At 41.7% G+C, this 15,726-nt stretch overlaps 1 non-coding gene across 1 annotated transcript; it reads left to right on the top strand.

Annotated features, from left to right (window-relative positions):
* The first annotated feature begins 100 nt into the window (after window positions 1-100).
* Window positions 101-173, top strand: trnaa-agc (transfer RNA alanine (anticodon AGC)). The gene has a single exon. It is a non-coding gene; the product is annotated as a tRNA-Ala (tRNA).
* Window positions 174-15,726: the final 15,553 nt, after the last annotated feature.

The following is a 15,726-nucleotide window of genomic DNA, read 5'->3' as shown; positions in this document are numbered from 1 at the left end:
TGTACGGAGGGACGTGGGAGGTGTGGGTTAAAGATGATCGTACGGATCATTATATTTTTGCAAAGATATATTTTTTTTAAATATTTTTTTCTATGCGAGAGGGGGATTAGCTCAAATGGTAGAGCGCTCGCTTAGCATGCGAGAGGTAGCGGGATCGATGCCCGCATCCTCCAAGAAATTATTATTATAGTCCAAAATCTTCAAACACTTGCTCTTGTCGTTACCTGTGGGGTATACTACGAATCTCGATTAGTGGGTTAGCGAGGTGTGTTGCGCTCAAAGCCAGGGTATGCTGTGACACGAAAGTGGATCTGTTTTAGTGTCGCTATATCATATCTTATGCGGTCAACCAAACCTGGTCGGGAGGAGGTTATGTGCTAAATTATAGCTCAAATCGTGTAATCTACCGCCCACTGACCAATCAATTGTCTTAAAAACGAAGTTCTCTCACGTGTAGGATTCTGTCATAGCCATTTTGGATCTCGAATGCACTTTAATAGTGCTGTGCGTGCAAATATCCCACTATGGACGTGCATACCATACAACAACTGATGACATGATTAATTTGAGGTTATAGGTTAGACACAAAAAATGACCGCAGTGTAGATTAAGCTATCGCCAGAGAATGTCTAATAGGGCTATCGCTCATGAATGCGGAAGTAATTGTTTTTAAATAGAGGCGGTCTTGTGCGTCTCCACGTTTCACGATTGGCCAACGTCATCCAAACACCGAGAACGCGCACAGATATGAGCTGAAAGTAGCCTGGCTAGTGCCACCACTTAGCTGAAAGCCTAGTTTGACAAATATATCACATAACTGCTATCGTAGTATCACTTAACGTATACCCCTGAGTCAAGGCTTTGTGAAGCCTCGATATGTCTACATAGCCTAGATATGTCTAACGTGCTTCGTAGTATACCCCGCTGGCCGCTTGCATTTAGCCGGCTGCTAGTACTCAACTAGCCATGGAACACCCATAGAACACCAGACGGACCAAATTGCGTTTTTGTTTTTTGTCACGTGATTGATTGAAAGCGTGAAGCAACAACCTTCGGTCTCTAGCGACATCTGCCGACTAGCTTATGAAGTGAAATAAAGGCCACGCGCTCTAATTGATAGCAAAAGGTTGAGTTGTAGGCCTAAGCATAGAGTTGTAAGTAGCTAAGTAGTGAGTAAGGAAATAAGTAGGCTAATAATAATCACAATCGTCATCTATGGTTAGCCTATCCTTATAAAATTTATGGCTCAAACAATTTCAAACACAAAGTTATTCTTTTGCTCCTGAAACAATAAAAAAAGCTATTTATGGGTTTCCTATTTATAAAGCCAGAACACCAAAAACATTTTTCTTAGTAGCCTGCAGCAATCACGGAATGCACCTTTATGAATGATGTTATTTATTTAAGCTTATGCCATTAAAGTCTTTGTAATGCAGACTTAGCTAACGTTAGTTGACCTGCAGCAGCTTTAACGTTTCTCCAACCATGACCCAGCTACACATTACGTAAACAGTGAAAACAAAACATACCTCAAACCAACGTAGCCTAACATAATTAGCTGAAGTTAGCGATGCAGATGAAGTTTAGCCTAGGCTACCTGTCGTGGACAAATTTGGCCAGCTCTGCGTCAGACTTGATATTCTTCGTTTGACCAAATCCTTTAGAACCGTCTCTGGTTTCGCGAAGACGTCGCCATCTCAGGAAGCTCCTCCGATGTCCACTTAATTGGTTTCTTGTAATTTGGAAATTTGCTTGGCTCTAGTAGGCTACTCGTTTATGACTAGGCTACAACTGACAGCTGTTGGCCTTTGCTAATTTGGCAATGGCAACCCATAGGAGGATGCGCTAGCCCATTATTAATAGGCCACGCTATTCTAATTAAACGTTCAAAACATTAAACGAGAATTCCTAGAGATTCTGCCCCGCAACTAATTTTTTCACGGGTTTTACGGGTTAACGTTGTCAAATAAGGCATTACTTCAATTCATCGTGTTTCTTTACTCTGACGAATGGTGACAATTTATTTTCCATTATTTCCTACATACTGGTCCTTTAATGGGTGTCAGTTAGGCTAGGGCATAGGCCTACATGTGACCTTTACGCCTAGGCCTACTGGACAAACTAACCATTAAATGTAAGTAGGCCCTAACATAGGGTGACATTCGGTAAAAGGGTCCACTTTTTGTCAAGTCATCAATTACAATATTTTCATGAACAAGCCTATTCATGGGTTCCATCAGGTCCTTTTACACAGGTGTATTAATCAAGCACCATGCAGCCTGCATTCATAATCTAGGTGCTTGATTTTATACACCTGTGGAAAGGGACCTGATGAAACCCATGAATAGGCAGTAAACCAGTGTGTATCTATTCTATTGACAGAAAACTGGAAGCAAAAAGACAACCTAAAATTGTTGGTTAGCCTATGATAAGGTGACTGGTGAGCCATCTTAACCTTTTGAGAAAAAGGTGTTGGGTACCCCTAGCACTGTTTAGACAACGTATAGGCAATGCTATTCGTGCGATCAGAGATGGGAAGTGCAAATACTTAAGTACTGTACTTAAGTAGCATTTCTAGGTATCTGTACTTTACTAGGCTATTTATTTTTCAAGCAACTTTTTACTATTGTGATATTTTCCTAAGCCTATTATGTTTAGCCTGGCCAGGCCCACCTAGATCACCTTTCGGGGAGATAGGTTAAATTCAATTCAACTTTATTGCCATTGTGCAGAGTATGAGTAGGCCTACAGAGACAACGAAATGCAGCTATAGCCTGGAACATGATAATTCACTAACAATTCCCACCAACCCCTAAAAGGCCAAGCCAATCAGTGATGAGACAAGCCGCTATATTTCAAAATTGAAAGTGGCTGTGGTAAACGGTAAGCAAAAGTAGGCCCACATACATTGTTTTGTGAAGTAGGAAGTAACACGAGGAATCTCTAAACAATGTGATTGATTAGGCTGGACTCAAAGTTTTCCCAATCGTTAGTGACCAGATTCTTTTCACTTTGTGAATGAGTTTGGTAACCAGGCTTCAGAGGTGAATGAACCTGGGGTCATCACTTTTACTTAAAGCGATGGTTCGGAGTAATTTCACTTGGGTCCTTTGCACCATGACCCCGAGCCAAACACCCTCCCAGAACCTGTTTTCCCTTGGTCGAACCCTGGCCGAGTAGCGCTGTCAGAAACGAATGACTTTCTGCAGGCGCTAATGGAACCAACTAAGTATCTCGTAAATTACCCCACTAATAATTCCCAGAATGGTACGAAACTTCTACAGTAGTACAACTATGTTCTTTACTCATAAGACGAGGCATTGGAAAGTTTGTAAGTACACCAGGAGTTTATTTAAATAACACTTGCCTGATAGCTTCTACTCTGCTGCTATCTACCGCTTTGTCGACGTTACTTCAGTAACTTCGGCTCGGGGTCATGGTGCAAAGGACCCTAGGGTGAAATTACTCCGAACCATCGCTTTAAGCTAGATTTGTCAATAAGGAATTTGAACTTTTACTTGAGTACATTTTAAGGGAGTAATTTTACTTTTACTTGAGTAGCCTATAGATTTTCAGTACTCTACCCACCACTGCAAATCAGGGTTAGGCATGTTTACAGTAGCCTGAATCAATGACTATATCAATAGGCTATCTAATACGGTCATTGGTTTAAATTCATAAAGGCTAAAAGAGTTGAGTAAAATGAGCACATGCTCATTGAGCATCTTGCGATGACACCTTGCGGTCTTCATACAGAATTATAAGGAAGGCGAAAAATTAAATTAATGATTGTTTAAACACAGATATTTGTGTAGTTACTTAAAATACATGGAGTTACAGCCTGGTCTGACGATTGAAACACTTGTATGTGTAACCGCTAATGAAGTTTACTTTTGACCATCAAAACTCGTTTATCGCCTGTAACTCCGTGATAAAAGGACAAAGCAGGAAGATATTTGGCTGATAAAAGGAGGTTAACATGCCCTATGTTTTGACCAAAGGACGTCTGTCTATCATCATTACACTCAGAGAAAACTGGAATGTTTCATTTGTCCTGTGTTTCAATCATCCCGGCTCTCCCCTATTTGCAAATGCAAACAGGCCAAAAGCATTTGCACAAACGTAAAAATGATTAGCCTACCACCTAATAATTTTGTATTGGTTTGTCTAGTTAAACGTTTTCCCTATTTATTTACGTTATTTTTGATGGTTTTCGTGTTATTCTTAGTCCTTTTTACTGCTTCTAAGTCAGCTGATGTCGTTGACGTTTGTCCATTGGGAGCTTGCTATGGCTAGCTTTTGCCCTAGCTGGGCATCGGATATCCTTCCATCCATCCGTGAGCGGTGCACTTCACTGTCTGGTCGAGGGGATGTCCCGGGACAGCTGGACCTAGGCTACTCTGCGAAAAATCTGTCGTGGCCGCTGCTCCGTCCGGCATTTTTTGTATTTGTTATTTTTTAAATGTATTTGTCATGTCTTGATGTCATGGGTACGCTGGCGACTACGCCGCTCCATCGGGCATCTTTTGTCTTGTTGTTATGTGTGTTGTTTGTGGAGCGCTTTGGGTTGCACTCTGTGCATGTTAAATGCGCTTTAAAAATAAAACTGACTTGACTTGACTTGACTAATAGCATCCATGATCCATAGCCAAACAAACTGTAAACATAGGGCGCTCACATGGCATTACGCATTTTCTGGCACATTATGACGTTTGAGAACCTAAAACCCTGTTTCTCCCAGTTGACACGACAACACGTAACCAGCGTTATCAAAAATCTCCACTTTGGCCGGAGTTTTTAGAAATAATAGTTTTCTGTGATAAAACGGGGCTTTCGTGTAAATGAGTGGCCAAACCACAGGGAAATACCTGCGTGTAAACGGGGCCTGTATCACTGGTGATTGGTCTCCTCAGATCAGCGTCTCGTTCTGACGAAACAGGAAGAAGGCTTCGTGAGTTGAGTGGACCTTCTTTGGTGTACAGTCTCTTTAGCTCAGTGGGTTTGTTTGTTTGGGTTTAAAGACCAGTGGTCGGGAGGAGGAGGAGGGAGACAGGAACTGATAAGATATAGCGATAACCTTTCAAATTCCACAAATCATCTTATGTTTTAAGCATTCGATTTCTTGGTAATACTACCAACGTCGGCAGCGTTGAGGAGCAACCTAGACAGAGATGAGTATGCAATCTCTGTGTCGGAGGACGAGGTTTGGAAAGCTTTGAAAAGAGTTAACATCAGGATGGCAGCCGGCCCTGACTGCATCTCTGGTTGCGTGTTGAGATCCTGTGCTGATCAGCTGTCTGGAGTGTTTACATCTATCTTCAATGACTCTTTAACTCAGTCAGTGGTCCCGACCTGTTTTAAACAATCAGTTATAGTCCCGGTGCCAAAAAAATAACAAACCCTCATGCCTGAACGACTATACTATCGACCTATAGCCCTCACATCACTAGTGATGAAGGTGTTTGAGAGACTTATTAAAAACATAATCTGCTCATCCATCCCCAACACTATTGACCCACTGCAACTTGCTTACCAATCTAATAGATCTACTTAGGATGCCATCTCTCATGTCCTTCATACCACCCTTAGGTATATTGACAGTGGAAAAGGGAATTATGTGAGGCTGCTGTTTATTGATTATAGTTCAGCTTTCAACACCATTGTTCTTCACATGCTGGACTCAAAGATCTTGGACTAAACACCTCCCTCTGTGACTGGATTTTGAACTTTCTTTCTGGCAGACCCCAGGTAGTGAGAATAGGCCAGTTCACCTCAAATTCCATCATTCTGAACACAGGAGCTCCACAGGGCTGTGTCTTGAGCCCACTGCTCTACTCTCTCTACACTTATGACTGTGTGTCATCTCACAGCTCCACTTCCATCATTAAGTTTGCTGATGATACAGTAGTCCTGGGCCTCATCTCCGACAACGATGAGACTGCCTTCTTGGAAGAGGTGAAAAAGCTGATTACCTGGTGTCAGGCAAACTGTCTCCAACTAAATGTTAGCAAGACCAAGGAGCTAATTGTAGACTTCAGAAGGAGGCAGCAGCAGACTTACACCCCTCTCTTGATTGATGGAACGGGGTCATCCCTATGTTCCCCGCTGCCCACACTTTGTTTGTGATGAGGGAAGGAGAGGGGGCGCCGCAAACTGAAGTTCTTTGCACAGAGGCGCAGTGCGGAGCCCAGTGTGATATAGTCACGTTTCATTTTTTATTTAATTGTAACAGTAGCTGCTTGAAAAGACAGTGGCGTGAGAGTGGTGAATTTCATCAAAACCCGGCCCTTAAAAGCGCGTCTATTCTCCACACTTTGCGAAGAGATGGTAGCTGACCAAAAGGCTGTACTGTTTCACAGCGAGGCAAGATGGCTTTCCCGAGGTAAAGTGCTGTCGCGCGTGTTTGAGCTCCGAGTCGCCTCTTCTTGGAGGAATAGCGCATGTTTGAATCTGCAAGCACGTTCACTAATCGACACTTCTTGACGAAGCTGGCCTATCTTAGTGATATATTTGATATATCTTAGCGATACATTTGAGTTAAATGTCCAGTTACAAGGCAAAGACAAGCACCTACCTCACCTAGCAAATAAGATTACTGCATTCACCAAAAAAACTTGAGTATGGGACAGGCGCCTCGATCGCGACAGTATTATGCCTTTGAGATTTCTGAGCGAAATCGCTGAAACGTCTGATTGGGAGGCACTCTTGTGATCCCATGTATTAAACAGTAGGCCTACATCACATCCCTGCAAAGTTTATTTCAAAAATATTTCCCAACCAGCAGTGCTCAGTATGACTTGATTATGGATCCATTTAATGCAGCATGTTGGCATTTCATTGAATATATTGTACAATGCTGTATAATGGCCTATGCTTCCTAATATGTTGCTGGAAAACAGAAATATGTGTGTTATGTATTTATTTATTATTCTATCTGCAGCACCAGCTGATTTTAACTCTGTTGAAGAGGATATATTTAGAACTTGTCATTATTTCAATAAATTTGACAATTTTAAGCTTGACCTACCACTTTCTTAGAGCGATGAGGGACAGGTGGGGCTCGAGAATGCCCCCTCAAAGTGGGGAATGAAAAAGTTTGAGAACCACTGATCTAGTTTGTTAACTACCACAGTCACGAGTTGGGTCGCGATAGTCTGTCATTTTTAAAAAGTGGGTCCCCAGAAAAAAAGCTTGAGAAACACTGGTTTAGCCGAGTCTGCATGGCTTCAATCCCAAGCTTGTCATTGTCTTTGCACTTGGCATGTCATTGTTGATTCTTACTGTAGGCTACAAGAGGTGAAGGAGGTGATCTAAAATAGCCTTTGGTTGAGCTGTCGGAAGAATGGGATTAATTTTAATAGAACAAAGAGATATCAAACTATACTGGGCTGTAGACCCAAAGGGACATTTTTGGATTATTGAGTCAGACCAAGGGGCTTCGGAGCAACGCGCAGTCCCCCCTGCAGCGTGCCAGCGAACGGAAAAATGAACAAAACAAACCAATTAAATATCAACTTAAAAAGGCATGTAGTTGTAGCGCGTTTCTTCTGTGAGAAGTGAAGCTCGTGTGTGTTGCTGTCCTCAATTTAGTGCTGAAGCGGACAATGCGAAGTTACCTAGAATGTTAACTTTGAACTCGTTATATTCAGTAAAGAAGCACTACACAAGTAAAACCATTGTAGGCCTATGTTATAAAAAAATATTTTACTCCGCTATACTCAACGTGGATGTTAGGAAAATCGCCCTTCTGGCTTGTGTCAATATTGCACCGTGCGCGTAGGCCTATGTGTAGGTCTACCTGGTGTGCTACGGCAAGCAACATTGACAGAAAAATACACTTTGCTACCGTTTGTGCACGAAATGTGCACTCGCAAGCATATCCCATGCAATTTCCGTGGTCAGATACAAGGCGGGGAACATAGGACCCTTTTCTACAAAAAGGGTCCTATGTTCCAAATAGCGGGGAACATAGGACCCGGGGAACATAGGGACGCAGGTACGCTGACATAGTTACACTGAAAAGCTATTTCCCTCAGGCCATTAAACTCAACATGGACATGCCAACTCTTATGAACACCATGGACTCCATCCCATTTGAATAACATTATTATGACCGCCGCTAGCGAAGCGGTCATATAGGGATTGTCAAAGTTTTTTTTTTTTTTTCGTCATCTACTTCCTGAAATTTTGGTCAACGATACCCGGGGCACCGAAACACCGGGGCACATGAAATTTGGTGGGTATGTAGCCCCACTAGACTTTTACGGAAAAATTTCGTTTGGTCCCCGGGGGCCACTCCCCCTCCGCGCTGGGCCCCCCGAAACCCAAAAAATGCAGTTTTTCCTAAATAACTACCTGAACCGTGGCACCGAGGATGAAGAAATTTTTATGGTATGTTGGTCTCAAGGGCCCACATCAACCTAGCCCATAATCACTCATTTGTGATTTGCACCCCCCCGGTAAAAAATGAAAATGCAATATCATTCTGCTTTAATCGCCCCTCTCTTCAGTAAAGACGTTCAGAACTGCACCAAATTTTATGTGTATGATTAACCTGACATTCTCTGGGGGTATGCCAAGTTTCGTATAATTTCATCCATGGGGGGGTCTAAAAAATTAAGTTATGTGTACATTTAGTGACTGTACACTCATTGGCCTGTAGATGGTGGTGCACACATATACACATGCACACACACACACAGGCACACACATACTATCGGTATTAGAACGGCCGATACATAATTACAAATTCAGTAGGATTAAAAGAAAGCCAAAATAAATATTCATCATCATCATCATGGCTGCATTTCCAGTATTGGCAATAAGTAGTCGTTTGTCCACTACATGGCGCATCGTTGCAGTGAGACGTAATTTTGTTGGAAGTTAATCTAAAGTGGGTTGGAAAGACACTACGCTTCCTACAAGGACAAGACTGTAGGCTACAGTAGTTTACCGCAGAGAACGTCTAAGGGTAGGATGATTTCTGCATGACATGTAATTCCCATTTCCTCTTGAAGCCGAAATAAATCTGAGAATGTTTATCGGACATGCTTGTTTTTTACTGCAGGTAGGCTACGTTAATCCTATCAATAGCAGAACGTAGGTAAAATAATGTTACCGTTAGCATGGTTGAGTGATGGAGGCCAATTTGATTATTGATGTATTTGTAGAAAACCATAAATGCGTTTATAGGCTACCAAGCAAATCGATAACAGCACTAATTGTATCTTTCGACTGTCATCTCATTGTCATCTCTCTGGTTTTTTAATGGAAAATATATAGGCTACCTGAAAGATAACCTGTCTATGATGCATCCTAAACACCGGGCTGGGACATTTCTGCTCAAGGTCTCAAAAAGCATCTGAGTCAACGTTCATTCCCAAACACCCATATAGGCTACTTCAATTCTCTATTTTCAAAGGTGATTCAAGTAAGGAAGAGCATGGCTCAAAGTAAAGTAACTGAAACTACATAAATTCGTCAAAGTGAATAATTTGTGTCAACTCGCCGCAATGTAGATTTATTAACGCACCCGTGATGATCTACATCTCCATTTAAACCAGATGTTTTAGAGCGCACGTTGAGATGTATTCAGGGCAGAGCTGTACCTACACATATTTGTTGCACGTGCTACAAAAATCATTCTTTGCGATGGATGATTTAGTACCAACGTTACACCGGTCAGATACAGTTTTGCCTATGGCTATTCCGTGAGACTGAGGCGCTTTTTGTTTGTTCGAAGTGCGTGTTTAGGGTGTGAGAGGGGAGTCGATGTGCTTTGATTCCAGCTTGGTAGTTGTAGTCTATGCGATTAAAAAAACACGTGTGTGTGAAGTATCCAAACAATGATAACGCTTTCATTATAGCTGCTTTAGCCACAGACCTTGAGCTACTGTACAGTGGGTTGGGTTCCATTTAGAAGTGTCCACTTCATTCGCCCTTTCCGTGATCCACACAGCTACGTGAAATGTATTACTACTGATATGCAAAACTATTAACTTTTCGCCAAGAGGTGACAGGTGATACTGTAAGGTGTAAGCCATTGGTTCCAAAGGAGATTTTATTTGGGTCGCCAGCATAGCCTAGTGACAATTTGTGTTGTGTAATAGGCCTAGCATAGGGCCTACCTTATATAGCTTATAGTTTGTTAACAGTCACGGTTTTGTCATAGCTCCCTCTATGCATTTTTGCATTTAGAATAGCTCTAAAACCGGGGAGCGAACACGTCGCAGGGGGGGCGCCAGTACGTGGATATCTCAATCGCAAAATTAAACAATATTTCTATCGGGCGCCTACCATGGACTAGGCTGGGTGAAAATCAAAAGATTGCGTCAAAAGATTGAGCTTAACCATGGACCTCATAGTTGCAAAATGCAAGGGAACATGAATCGGCATATTATTTGCACAAACAATAACGGACAGTAGCTCTTCAACTTTGCCCCGTTAAAATGTGTATGAAGGCCCTTTTGGACATGTCAGTTATTTGCACCACTGGGTAAAACGGCATTTTGTTTTAGACTACTGGTATTTAATTTGTGCATTGACAATAAAGCTGAATATCATTTGAACTAGATGACTAAACTTATGCATATGTAGAAGAAGAAACATTCACAAAAATCCATGACATGACCTCTCTTCTTGATAGCTGTTGAAAACTGCATGGAACTGACAGGCATTGTTTTATTTAATAATAAATAAATAAATACATTATGCTGCTACCTTCTGCTTTTCCCAAATACAATGTAGCCTACAGGTGTACCTTTCATCAGTCCAGTTGCAATGGATGGACTGTGATGAACTGCCCTACTTGTGATTGTTTAGAGATTTTAAAGGTTTTATAACAATGCTACAAATTTTTTGGCCCAGAAACAAATCTATTCACCTTTGCAGCGCCAGTAGGCTACTCTGTGTGCGGAATGTGTGCAAACACACATTCCAAACAAGCATACACAAAAGTTTCAAGAGTGGGGGATGGAGTAGAAGATGGAGACAAATTCATTAATATGATTTATTTTCGCGGAATGGATGTACAGGACTGAGCGGCGGTCATATTTTGTACCGCTATGCGGTACATCTAGTTTGATGTGTTTCAATGCAGAAAAACACCCTTGGGTCAATTTTCGCCGGAATTACACTTTAACATTCAACTGGCCATTCAGTTCGGTTTGAGTGGTTGGCTGATTCTTGCCACTAGTACCCATGTTTTTTTGTTGTTTGTTTTTAGCGCGTAACTTTGTAATTCATTACCCCCAACACTGCTAGTAGGCTACCTGGGTTTTAATCAACATCAATTTTGTTTATTTCCTGTCGCACTAGTTCGGCGATGCTGCAGCCTCGAAGGCTTTCGAACTACTGTACTCGTTCCACCAGTGAAACACGTAACTGAAAGCCGCTTTGTCATTTGCTGAGGGTGTAGCCCTGAACTTTGTGAGAATGGAGAGCATTGCAGCGCTTGGAAGCGTTTTAAAACTAACAGAAAAAAGTAGTAGCGCTTGTGATTCAGTCGGCTCGTAAAATTAAATGAGAATCGAAGTCATTTAAAAATTAATTCGCACACAGGGCTGAATCGAGATCGTGATTTTATAACGATTTATCGTGCCGGCCTATTTTGAATCTGTCATTCCCTTTAAAGCAACACCAAAGAGTTTTTTGTACCTTAAAATAAAGTTTCTAAAATCGTTTCACTGGTTCATTAACTTGTAACAGGGTGAACGGCACTTCTGTATTTGCGTTGCGGCCCTCTATCGGCTATAACCGCACTATGTAAGTTTGCCAGATCGGGTAGCGGGTCTGTAGTTCGATGGAATGAGACATAAGAAACTACAAATTTGACTTGCATCTGATGTCACAATACATCGTACTTTCATATATCGTGCAACGTATTCTACCTTGTCTGTGGACATTGTTATTTGCAAAGCCGGTGCTGGACAAACAAATAGCGTGCGTGCGACAGAGGGAAAGTTCTTTGGTGTTGCTTTAACAGCAAGCATACATACGGTTTTGCTGCTGTAAAAAGCAAGGAGTCAAGTGTATTTCTGCTTGTGGGAACTGTCATGGTAACTCTTGCCAGAACATCGACCAGCCAGATGATAACAGGAGTGTAGGGGAGTTGGATGAGGTTTGGTAAATTTTAAACTGATTAAAGGTAAACTATGCAGTATTGGCAATTTCCTTAATGTTTTCTCGGTTTTTGCTTCTTTTTCACTGGCTCTGTCATGATGAATGTCTGAGAAACTCCATCGCTACCTTTTTCTAGCCGGTGCCTGGCGTGTATGTTTATTTGAATGCAGTAAAGCAATTCGTTACAATTGTTATACTTCCTGACACTGAGGCCATCGGCCCGCCGGCCCACAGTTGCAAGGGTGGTTTTTCCGCTCATAGGCGCTAGGGGGAAGCGAGACGGCCACCATTCAACCCGAAAAAATATATATAAATATCATATAACCATTCCAATGACTCTGAAGCGGTTAAATGAAAGTAAATTAAGCTAAAAAATGTGCATATTAAGCTAAAAAACTGCATAGTGTGCCTTTAAGGAAGTTTTGTTTTGTAATTGTTCAATAAAACCACTTGTTATGGATTTTTTGTGGACTTGGAGTCATTTTTACTCAAAACTAATGGATGGGATAGATTCAGCACCCCTAAAAACCCCTAGTTATACATCTCAAAAGCCAGATAGCAAGCCTAGTCGCCCCGATTCTGGCTGAGTGCTGGCCGAGGCCCGGGTCGGCTGAAGCACAGCAAACACAGTTGGCCCGATCCTGGCTGAGTGCTACGTAGATGCCGCATTCGACTCCAGAACGTATGTCAACGGCGCTGCCATATTACTGAGGGCAACAATTGAGTGATAAATCACTGGAGGCCAATTCAGAAACAGGTGTCTCTGAAAACAGACACTGGGCTTTGTACCTTAGCACCTTCTAGACATGGGGATGACCTTGTACATGTAAAATCGCACATTCATGTTTTTTGTTGTATTTGGCAGTCTTATAAAGGCTTGTAGAGAACAAGATTGGAGTTGGCTAATAGTAGTGACTATTGTGGCAAGGCTAATTTCACGTCAGTTAACCATGGTTATGTTGTGTTTTGAAGGCAGATTAATAATGATGAAATTCAGAAACTTAAAGGTGCTCTAAGTGATGGCACACATTATTTAGGCTAAAACATTTCAACTTCAACAAGTCACTTACTGAAAACATCACCTAACCAACCGCTAGGTGTCTGTGTCCTGAATACACTGTAAAAAAAAACGCGATCTCTGGACAGCCCAGGCTCCAAAAACGGCAACAAAAACAACCTGGGAAAACCTAGACCATGAAAACATAACAAACTGTTCCAGCAAATCACAGACAAGATGTGCGTTTAGGAGAGTTTCAATTGCACAGGAGCAGCGTGGGAGGGAGGGGGAGGAAGTAGCGAGCTAGCTCTCTGTTTTGTCAACAGAAGTGACATTACCCAGTATCGCTTAGAGCACCTTTAATGTTATACGTGATTTAGTCACTGTATAATAGTATTGAGTGAGTGAGTGAACGAACTAAGCAGTCGGGCAAGGCTTTGCCCAATTGAATTGTTGAACATTAAACATTGTCATTTTCTGGAGTTATGTAAAGACGAAGGTTTCCACTTGTATAACAATATCCGTATTATCTGTCTCCTATTAATATGTTGTCAAATGCAGTCATTTATAGCAAGCCATTTAGACATTTAACAACTAGACTGGATATGTGTTGCAGATATCGGAGGGGTATTTCACAAAGGCAGAATTAAGACATCCAAGATAAGAGATAAAGCGAGGTTTGACATATCGTTGTCTGGTCATCCTAGCTCAACTCGTTTCACTAATGCCAATCCAGGATGAGTAGGAGCGACTATGTCAAGCCAGGTGTAAGTAATTCAAGTAAGAAACTCGTTTCTGCTCCAAAGTGCCCACAAGATGCGGAAAATAGCGTCATTCACACAAAGTGAACAACCGCTTTTGATGTAGACTAACAATGAAGTAAAGTTGTCCTTTTTGGAATGGGGAATGGCTATTGCTGTAAAACAGCAGGAGTAGGCGTGGTAGACCAACTGAATGTAAATTTACGTATGCACCCACGTGTGAGTGCCTCCTTGTCTCGGCACGCAACGTCAAGAGCGGTAGAAAAACAGAGTGGCGACACTCCCATAGACTTCCATAGGAAACAATGGCGGCGCTTTTTCCAGGCTACTTCCGCGTTATGCTGAGCTCAAAAGTTCCTAACTTTGACATTCACGGCTTTAGCCCCATTCACTTCCATTGCTTTCTGCCTGATATTGTCAGTGGTAAGTAGACGAAGGTACAACATTTTTTTAATTGGCATATGCATTTCCTATACCAACTGCACTAGTAGATACTGGTATTGTTCTTTGAGGTTTATGTGCTGCTTGTTTAACTGATATTAATAGCTTAAATATTGACCGAAATTTCAAAGCTAAAAGTTAGCCTGCAAACCTTAATGTGGAGAGAGGCTATCTTAAAGATAATGTTCCTATGTCAATAATGAATTACAGACAAAACACATTTGGTTAGCTTATTGTAGTAGGGCAACTTTAGATGATAGGTTGGTTGTCAACAGGTTTTTATAATGCTATATTTTTCAAACTTGATTTCGTTAGCTTACGTTAGCTAGTCAGCTCATTCACATAGGTTACATAGTGTTAACGTTATACAGTACATGCTATGAGGAACACAAATTTTATCTTGATAAAATACATTTCATTCAGCATGGTAACTCATGGTATTCAGATGTGCTAGTTATCAATGGGTTTGTGATTAACGCTTGGTGAAAAATGGAGCAAATTAATGTGATTATTGTCTTTAAACCTGATATAGATTAGCTTGCTAGATGGCTAGTTTTATGGCATGAACTGAACCGTGGGCTTAACATGACATGAAGTAGGCTAGTGTCCACGACTCGTGAATGAGGGGATTTGAATTTCAGGGGAAGCCGTAAGAGCAAAACCTAGACTATTATAAGTTACTGTTGTTGATACTGGTGCGTGGCTCTTGTGTCCCTTGCCAGCCCAGTCCTGTGCCACTATCACTGGACAGTGGCACAAGCGGTAGGCTAGTGTGGCACGAGCGTGGTCGTGGTACAGTGTAGCCTACAGTAGGAGTTTTTGCTCCAACTGATGATCGATTTCAGGTTTCAGTTCATTTAGTTTTCAGTAATTTTACATTTCATGTGGTGTTCTTGGTGTAATCATTTTGATTGCTTTGTCTGCCAAGTAATTTGTCAAATACATAGCGAAGTTTGCATGGAAGAGAATGACGTGTCGAGGGTATTGCCTTTCATTGGGTCAGTGATCTTTGTCAGTAGGACAAATGTCTTTTTGGATAACTGAAAAGTTTAGTCAGGTTGATAGGGCATAGATCACTCTGAAAGTGATCCCCAACAAAATCATTCTTCATGTTGTTATTGTTATAGTTTTTGTGTGGATGTGTAGCACCTCCAACCAGCCTTGCAAATGGGTAGGCTATGTAAAACTCTTGCTGGCCTCTTGCTGGAGATGGCCTCTTTTAGGTTTCTGCTAATTACTTAATGTGTTGTCCCAAGTATACACTGAGTGTTACCTGCTCTGTTCTCTCCCTCCATTCTCCACTGTGCCCGTTCTGCTTATCCAGGACCAAGGATGCAGAGGACAAGAAGGGTGTGCGATATATGACTGGAATGGTCAGATAAGATCATTTTTTATGTTTGAGGTCCA

This window comes from Alosa pseudoharengus, unplaced genomic scaffold (genome assembly GCF_046254945.1).
Source record: "Alosa pseudoharengus isolate Yale_2024_CS ecotype anadromous, Long Island Sound unplaced genomic scaffold, YU_APseudo_1.1 YU_APseudo_1.1_scf_7, whole genome shotgun sequence".
Lineage (NCBI taxonomy): Eukaryota > Metazoa > Chordata > Actinopteri > Clupeiformes > Clupeidae > Alosa > Alosa pseudoharengus.
Note: the sequence above shows the minus strand (reverse complement) of the source record. Positions and strands in the feature narration are given on the sequence as shown.